We start from the raw sequence: 8,890 nt of genomic DNA, 5'->3' as shown, positions 1-8,890 counted from the left end.
TTTGCTCAGAATGATGGTTTCCAGCTTCATCCATGTCCCTACAAAGGACATGAACTCATCCTTTTTTACGGCATAGTATTCCATGCTGTATATGTGCCACATTTTCTTAATCCAGTCTATCATTGATGGGCATCTGGGTTGGTTCCAAGTCTTTGCTATTATGAATAGGGCCGCAATAAACATATGTGTGCATGTGTCTTTATAGCAGCATGATTTATATTCCTTTGGGTGCATACCCAGTAATGGGATGGCTGGGTCAAATGGTATTTCTAGTTCTAGAGCCTTGAGGAATTTCCACATTGTCTTCCACAATGTTTGAACTAGTTTACAGTCCCACCAACAGTGTAAAATGTTCCTATTTCTCCACATCCTCTACAGCACCTGTGGTTTCCTGACTTTTTAATGTTCGCCATTCTAACTGGTATGAGATGGTATCTCATTGCTCTTTTGATTTGCATTTCTCTGATGGCCAGTGATGATGAGCATTTTTTCATGTGTCCGTTGGCTGCATAAATGTCTTCTTTTAAGAAGTGTCTGTTCATATCCTTCGCCCACTTTTTGATGGGGTTGATTTTTTCTTGTAAATTTGCTTAAGTTGTTTGTGGATTCTGGATATTAGCCCTTTGTCAGATGGGTAGATTGTCATGGGCAAAGACTTCGTGACTAAAACACCAAAAGCAACGGCAACAAAAGCCAAAATTGACAAATGGGATCTAATTAAGCTAAAGAGCTTCTGCACAGCAAAAGAAACTACCATCAGAGTGAACAGGCAACCTACAGAATGGGAGAAAATTGATGTTGCAACTATTAATAGTAATAGCTGAAATGTATCGAGTGCTTTCTATGTACTATGCCTAATGCTTTAGGTCCATTATCCCATTTATTCTTCACAACAAATCTATGAGGTAAATAATATTCTTATGCCCATTTTATAGAAAATAAAATTGAGGCTTATAATGATATATTTGTGGCTTATAATATATATTTCCAAAAGGAAATAGATGGCTTCCTAAAAGTAGGTTAATTAGAGGAAAGTTTATTAAAATGACTATTTACCAAAATGTAGGCAGGGTGTAACTAAATCATAAGGAATAGTGCAGTACCTTTTTATAAGCACTGCTCATTCTATGGCCTGCTGTCAACAAATATATGATAGTACCAATGCTTATAAAAGGGTGCTTCATTATGCCTTCTTATTTTGTTGAGGCCATTGTCATCCCCAAACTTGGAAGAAGGAAAGGAATAATTACTGGAAGCCAGAAAGAGAGCTAAGTCAGAAGGGCACCTTGGCAGGATCCCTCTTTGTAGATGGATGCAGGCAGCCTATAGAAAATGGAAGGGAAGAGTGGAGAAATAAGCATCTCCATTTTCATTCTCTTCCTATGCTCTAATTTCCTGCTGAGGCTTCCTATTAGCTAAAATCTACCAGAAGTCCCAGATCAAGGCAGCATGTGGATAAAATGCACAGAGGTCAGACTACTGGGACAGAGAGCAAGGTGGAGAGAGTGGAGAATGGATCTAGATGGTTACAATCACTTTGCAAGGTCACGGTGATGGATTGGGTCACTAACTGGATCAAAGTCGCTAAGTAATGGGGCAAAAGTTCAAATTCATGGTTGTCTGACTTTAGAGCCTAGGCTTTTAATCACTATGCCCTACTGCTAGGGCCTTCAAATGGCAAAAAGAAGGGAGATCATTCCAGGGAGCATAAAGATTATAAGAGGTAGAGAGGCAGGAGTGTGCAAGGCAATGACATTTACTAGATGTGCAACTTCCAACAAAGACTTCTCTGAATCTGTTTTCTCATCTATACAATGTGCCTATATCACAAGATGTAGTCTTTTTCTCTCAATGAAGCTAATATAGTCAATTTCATTATAACTATTCTGACACAGCCTTGAATAGAAATGAATTACCCAACCTCATGCTCAGAGACAGGATCTCTGCTCTGTCAGAGCTTAGTACATAGTGAAAAACTGTGTACTCTGTAAGCTACACATTATTAACCCAGGGTCAGAAAGAAAGTGGCCATGAAAATTTCCAGTATTTTCTCTTACTCTTTTTACTTCACATAATAGAGGTACCCACTCATTGCTCCAAACATTACTTAACAAAATCTGTTTCCATAGCAATAGAAAAATTAGGAAACCTGATTTGATTTACTAAAGTTTCTTCATTCTGTAAAAGGAGTCACTTTAACATAAAGATCAATAGCAGTAACTTACAGACGATTATTTCTGCTGACAACAAATATGTATGATAGTAGCAGTGCTTATAAAAGTACATATGGTTCCAAGTCCCTGTTGGATCTAAAGATATGTCTTATAGTAGGTTACAAAATTTTCAGGAATTTCCTGTGCCAAAAACAAAGGTGATAAAAAGGACTGCAAATTGAAGAGAAAGCCAAGAGAGCCGGGGTCAAATAGAAAATGCAGATCAGGAGAAGTTTGGAAAGAAGTCCAAGGTTGTAGCAGAGGGCTTTGGTTTCATTGACATATGATGCAACAGAGCATCAGACTGAGTGAAAAACCAAATTGCCCACGTTTCAATACAAGGACAGGAAGATATCACCTAGTTTGTTTCCTGGAAATAAAAAGAAAGAGAAATGGAAAACATGGAAAAATAAGAGATTTAAAAGATCAATTCAGAAGATCCAACATCCAACAAAATAGATTTGGGAAGAGAGAATAGAATAAACAGAAAAAAAATCAGACCGATAAAACAATACAGTTTGCCCATACCAAAGAACAAATACAAAATGGATGGTTCTATAAAATGCAAAGTAATATAAATGAACAAAGACCCAAACTTAGGAAAATCATTATAAAAATTTAAAACATAAAAAATAAAAAGCCGATCATAAAAGTCTCCAGAGAGAAATGCAGACATCTTGTCAGTAAAACTATATAGTACTAGAGAACAAGCTCTTTGAGTTCAAGGATCCGATTTTTAAATCTAGAATCTCATAGCTAGCCAAATGATCTATCAGTATGAGGAGCAGAATAAATATATTTTAAGAAAGGAAAAGACTCCAAAATTGGATCTCACATTCACCCTTTCGTAGACCATCACTTACTGGAATAAACCAAGAAAGAGGAAGACATGGGATCCAACCAATTGTGTATCCAATGCAGGAAGACATAACATGGACCCCTGTGAGATAGCAATGTAACTAGTCCAGCCAATTAGGCAAGAATTCCCTGGGGAAGGTCTCTGGTCAAAGAGGGGGATGGCGGGTAGTAAGAAGCATTGATTGATAGCTGTTTTTTTTTTGTTTTTTTTTTTAAAGGGTGAGGAAAATTAAATAGAATATTAAAATGTAAGTCTCAGAAAACTAAGACTATGAACTATGACTAAGACTATGAACAATATAAAACACATACATACAAAGCAAATAAGAAACTTCAAAATAAATGTTAAATGAGAACTATATAAGAAAGGCATAATCCAAATAGAAATGCAACCAAGGCCAGGCGCGGTGGCTCATGCCTGTAATCCCAGCACTTTGGGAGGCCAAGGGGGGCGGATCACGAGGTCAGGAGATCGAGACCACCCTGGCTAGCATGGTGAAACCCCGTCTCTACTCCACATACAAAAAATTAGCCAGGCGTGGTGGCGGGCGCCTGTAGTCCCAGCTCTTCAGGAGGCTGAGGCAGGAGAATGGCGTGAACCCGGGAGGCAGAGCTTGCAGTGAGCCAAGATCATGCCACTGCACTCCAGCCTGGGCGACAGAGCAAGACTCCGTCTCAAAAAAAAAAAAAAGAAAAAAAGAAAAGGAAAAAAAAAATGCAACCAAATAGAGGCATGATTTTCACCTGGAGGTATGGATCAGGGAAGATCTGGAGACAGGGAGGCCAGTTATGAAGCTATATCAGTTATCCAAGTGAGAGGTAATGGTGGTCTGATCCAAGGTCATGGCAGTGGGATAGAGATAAGTGGGCAGATTTTAGAAATATTTAGACAAATTGGGAGGTCGATATCAGAGAAGGAAGTGTTAAGAAGTCACCATGGTTTTGATTTAGAAATCTGAGCATAAAATAGTACCATTCACTGAGATTGGGAACACTAAAGGAGAGAAAGGGTTGGAAAGTACAATGCTAAGAACATGTGAGTCTGAAATGCTGAAGGAACATCCACAAGAAAAATGACACATTAATAGCTGGGTATATTCTCTGGGGCTCTGGAGAACAATCTGATGTAACATGTGATATCCTAACCAACGGGAAAGGTTAGGTTAATAGTTAATGGCTGAAGGTTCTCTGAGCCAGACAAGCAAAATATCAATTTTAAAACTTCTAGGGCAAGTAATTTAGAATAGTAAGCAATAAAACATATGCAGAACCTTCCTAGAGCTATGTTTCATGTAGTTTTGATCCATACAGGTGCTGAATTTAAAAGAATGCATTTCATCCAACCACAATAATTTCAGAATAACAAGTATTTTACTTGTGTTTTCAAAAATTCCATGAAGTTGACACATATTCCTTTAAGAATAGTTACTTATTTCTGGACCCAATCCATATTTCTCACAGACTACAGCCAATCTCCTTAAACATCCCTAAAAAACTCATCCAGTTTTTATCTTGTACCTCTTGTTTCCCCCCACACCACCTCCCCACCGCCCCCCACCTACCACTTTTTTCTCAACCCTCCATCACAAAATCCCAAAAATTATTCAAGCAAATCAGGACTATAGTTGTAGAGTGGGGAAAAGAAATAGCCAGAAGTCAGCCAAGCTTGAGTCCTTTTTAGTGTTAGGGACAAAAATCTCATTCTGTATGCATTATTTCTAAATAATGTCCCAGCACCATTAAGCATTCAAAGTGGTTCATAGAAAAGTGCTTTCCAAGAGAGATCCAGCTTCCTGTCCACCAACAAGCCTCACAGGTGATACAATTCTAAATTTGGCCTTTACCTTGTCAATGTATCTCCACCGTCATCTGTCCTGAGAAGTCTGTCTCAAACTCACAGGAGACTGAAGTTTAACAATTCAATTAGAATGCTTCTCCTCCCACTCATCTTGAGAGATATTCCTTCCAGAGTATAGAATAATGATGTTTCCCCATTCAGGGTACCACCTTCTCATTAGCAGAACAGTTCATAATAAAAATGCTACTGACTGGCCGGGCGCAGTGGCTCATGCCTATAATCCCAGCACACTGGTAGGCCAAAGAGAGAGGATTGGAGTTTGAGACCAGCCTGGGCAACATAGCAAAATTCTGTCTCTACAAAAAATTTCTAAAATGAATAAGCCAGGTATGGTGGCATGTAACTGTAGTCCTAGGTATTCGGGTGGCTGAGGTGGAAGGATTGCCTGACCCGGGTGTTTGAGGCTGCGGTGAGCTATGATCATGCTGCTGTACTCCAGCCCAGGTGACAGAGTGAGACCTTTTTTAAAAAATTGCTATTTGGCTGCCAGGCGTGGTGGCTCACGCCTGTAATCCCAGTTCTTTGGGAGGTCAAGGAGGGCGGATCACGAGGTCAGGAGATCGAGACCATCCAAGCTAACACGGTGAAACCCCGTCTCTACTAAAAATACAAAAAATTAGCTGGGCGTGGTGGCGGGAGCCTGTAGTCCCAGCTACTCCGGAGACTGAGGCAGGAGAATGGCGTGAACCCGGGAGGCGGAGCTTGCAGTAAGCCGAGATCGCGCCACTGCACTCCAGTCTGGGCGACAGAGTAAGACTCAGCCTCAAAAAAAAAAAAAAAAAAAAAAAAAGATCAAGACCATCCTGGCCAACATGGTGAAATCCCGTCTCTACTAAAAATACAAAAAATTAGCTGGGCGTGGTGGCGGGCGCCTGTAGTCCCAGCTACTCGGAGGCTGAGGCAGGAGAATGGCGTAAACTCAGGAGGCGGAGCTTGCAATGAGCCGAGATCGTGCCACAGCCTGGGCGACCAAGCCAGACTCCGTCTCAAAAAAAAAAAAAAAAAAAAAGAAAAGAAAAAAAGAAAGAAAGAAAAAACAAAAAAATGCCATTTGGCAAGCAGAGAATAAAAACAAATGGAAATACATATGATCTTAAGCAAAGTTTCATATTTATGCTACAGGTGGTGCTGTGGGTGAAGGATCACTGCCCCACAATACTCTGAATTGAGTGGAGTCTGTGTGTGCCCTACTTCCCAGTCTCCAGGCTGCTCAACCGTAGTTCCCTCTTCTATTTATCCAGACTGTCTTCCGTGTCCTCAACTTTTTCTCCATGTAAAGTACAATACAATTGGGTTTCAATTACTAAATTAAAATCACATTCTGGAACTGCCTGCTCGAAATTACACCCAGGTGACCTTAACTGGAGTTTTGTATGTTCCCAAACACTTCAGCCACATATTTACAGTCTCCATACTTACTCCCATAGATGGCGAACTTCCCCCATTTCCAATGTAAGAGGAAGCATCTCACTGCTGTCCCCATTGCATTGCTGCCATTCAACAGAACAAAAATCTATTAATATCTCTCAGGCATGTTGAATCAATCTCCCCCCGTCTCAATTTGTTTCAAATCTACGCTTCTCGTTACTCGGAAGTCATGGAAATGTAGAAATAAAGAACTTTTCATTTGTATGTATCAGGGTCACCAGTCAAAGCAGATACTAGTTAAAATGTTTGGAGAGGGCCAAAGTCTGATTTGGGTATTAGTTGGAGCTCTCTACTAGATGCTTTCATAGATTTTCCCCTTATTTTGCAAATATTACTTTGACGCAGCACAAATAGAATTCATGTTTCACAATTCACACAACTGATTGACTTGTTTCATGCCCTATAATAATTCCAGCTGCTATTTTACCTTTTATCCTTTCTCTCACAGTGTTAGCCTATCACTTGAGCACTTTGGAGGAGGGGTGGGACTGTGTTAGAACACATCTGGCATGTAGTCAACCTGATTATTCAATATGGCGGGATAATCATTGGCTTCCTGTGCCCTCTGGCTGGACACTTCCTGCCAATCTTCTCCAGGTCTCACAGCGCTCCCTCCTTGTCAGTGGCAGAGACACAGATGTGTTTAGAGGCGGAAACACAGAAATAATCATTTAGTTTGATGACACAAAGGCTGAGTGACAAATAATTCACCTGGACAGATAAGAAATGAGGTACAAATGGGGAGAAGTTTTTTAAGACTAAGAAGAGAAGAGGAAAGGGGTATATAATGGATTCTTCGTTTCATATTCTGGCTCTTTCATGCCTCCCATTTAAGATATCAGCAACAAATTTCACTTAGGCTTCTGGCATCATTTTTGCTTAGAGTCTTGGGTCCTGGATGGAAGTCTGGAAAAGCTATTTAGATGTTAGCTCTTCCTCCAGCACTCCCACATGCACACAGAGAAACCCATATCCAGACATGATGGCACACCCACAGAGAAGCCACATGTGCACCTAAGAACACATGGACAGGCAGACAATAAAAACGCCCAATTGCAGCAGAACCACCAAAGCTACAGATGCCTCATTCTGCAGACACCACATGTGCTTGCATTCTCACACCCACACAGACACAAAGACCCATATACAGATGCCACAGCCACACCCACAACCCTTATTTACTCAGCTATGACTTTCCCCTACATGCCTTATTTGAACACAAAACTGTCTCTAATTAGAATTTCCCAAATCCATCTTTGACTAATTGAAGTAATTGACTAATTGCTGTCTATGCAGCATCATGAAAACTCAATTCCTGAATTGCTCAAAATAACTGAGTGAAAGAGAAATAAGACACTGCTCACTAGGCAGCTGGGGAAACTAAACTTTGGGAAGCTAGGTGGAAGGGCTGTCAGGACTAATAAGTGCCCCACTGAGATTTCCAGTAGACAAACATCTGGATGATCTGGAAATAGTGACAATGCAGTAGTTACTAAGGAGATGATCACTGACACTAAACAGAGAAATAAAGTGTGACCTACTGTGGAAAGAAAATGAACTTTAAAATCAAACAGATTCAGATTCAAATCTAGCAATGCCGTTTACTAACTGTAAACTTGGGCAGGTTATATTTAATCTCTCAGTATCGATTTACACAATAATAAAATCTACTTTCCAGTACTCTTGTCAGACTTAAATGTAAAGATATACATAATGTGGCTCTTGCAGTGTTTAGGTTCATAAACATGTTTGCTTTTTGTTATTAAAGCTGTTCATGGCCAGGCACAGTGGCTCACGCCTGTAATCCCAGCACTTTGGGAGGCCGAGGCAGGTGGATCACGAGGTCAGGAGATCAAGACCATCCCGGCTAACACGGTGAAACCCATCTCTACTTAAACTACAAAAACTTAGCAGGGCACGGTGGTGGGTGCCTGTAGTACCAGCTACTCGGGAGGCTGAGGCAGGAGAATGGTGTGAACCCGGGAGGCAGAGCTTGCAGTGATCCCAGACAGCGGCACTGCACTCCAGCCTGGGCGAAAGAGTGAGACTCCGTCTCAAAAAAAAAAAAAAAAAAAAAAAAAAGCTGTTCACAAAATTTCCTATGTCTAGGCAAAGGCAAGGCTTTACTTTTCAGACTCTCTAAACCAAAATAAGATGATATGCTCACTCTTTCCTCAGAGTAAAGTCCCAGTGGTAGGTAATATTTGATAGGGAAATAAATGAATGAATAAATAGCTGAATGTATAGAAGGATAGAACAATGAATGGGTGGATAGATAGATAATGGATGGATGATGGTGACTTTTATTGTAAATTGTTCTTCTTAAAATTACCAATATTGAGCACTGGATCTAGATTCAGTGGTCCTAGTGCTGTAAAGTTCTCCATCTAGGAAAGATGCCTAGACAGAAAAATTCTAATAAAATGAGAGAAGTATTGCAAGGTTTTATTATAGGAGAGAAAAAAAGGTAACTTCTGGGGAGCAAGGGAATCATCCGAGAAAGTTCTTCAAAGCAGTGATATGTAATATAGGT

This window comes from Macaca nemestrina, chromosome 1 (genome assembly GCF_043159975.1).
Source record: "Macaca nemestrina isolate mMacNem1 chromosome 1, mMacNem.hap1, whole genome shotgun sequence".
Taxonomy (NCBI): Eukaryota; Metazoa; Chordata; class Mammalia; order Primates; family Cercopithecidae; genus Macaca; species Macaca nemestrina.
This window is presented reverse-complemented; position numbering follows the sequence as displayed.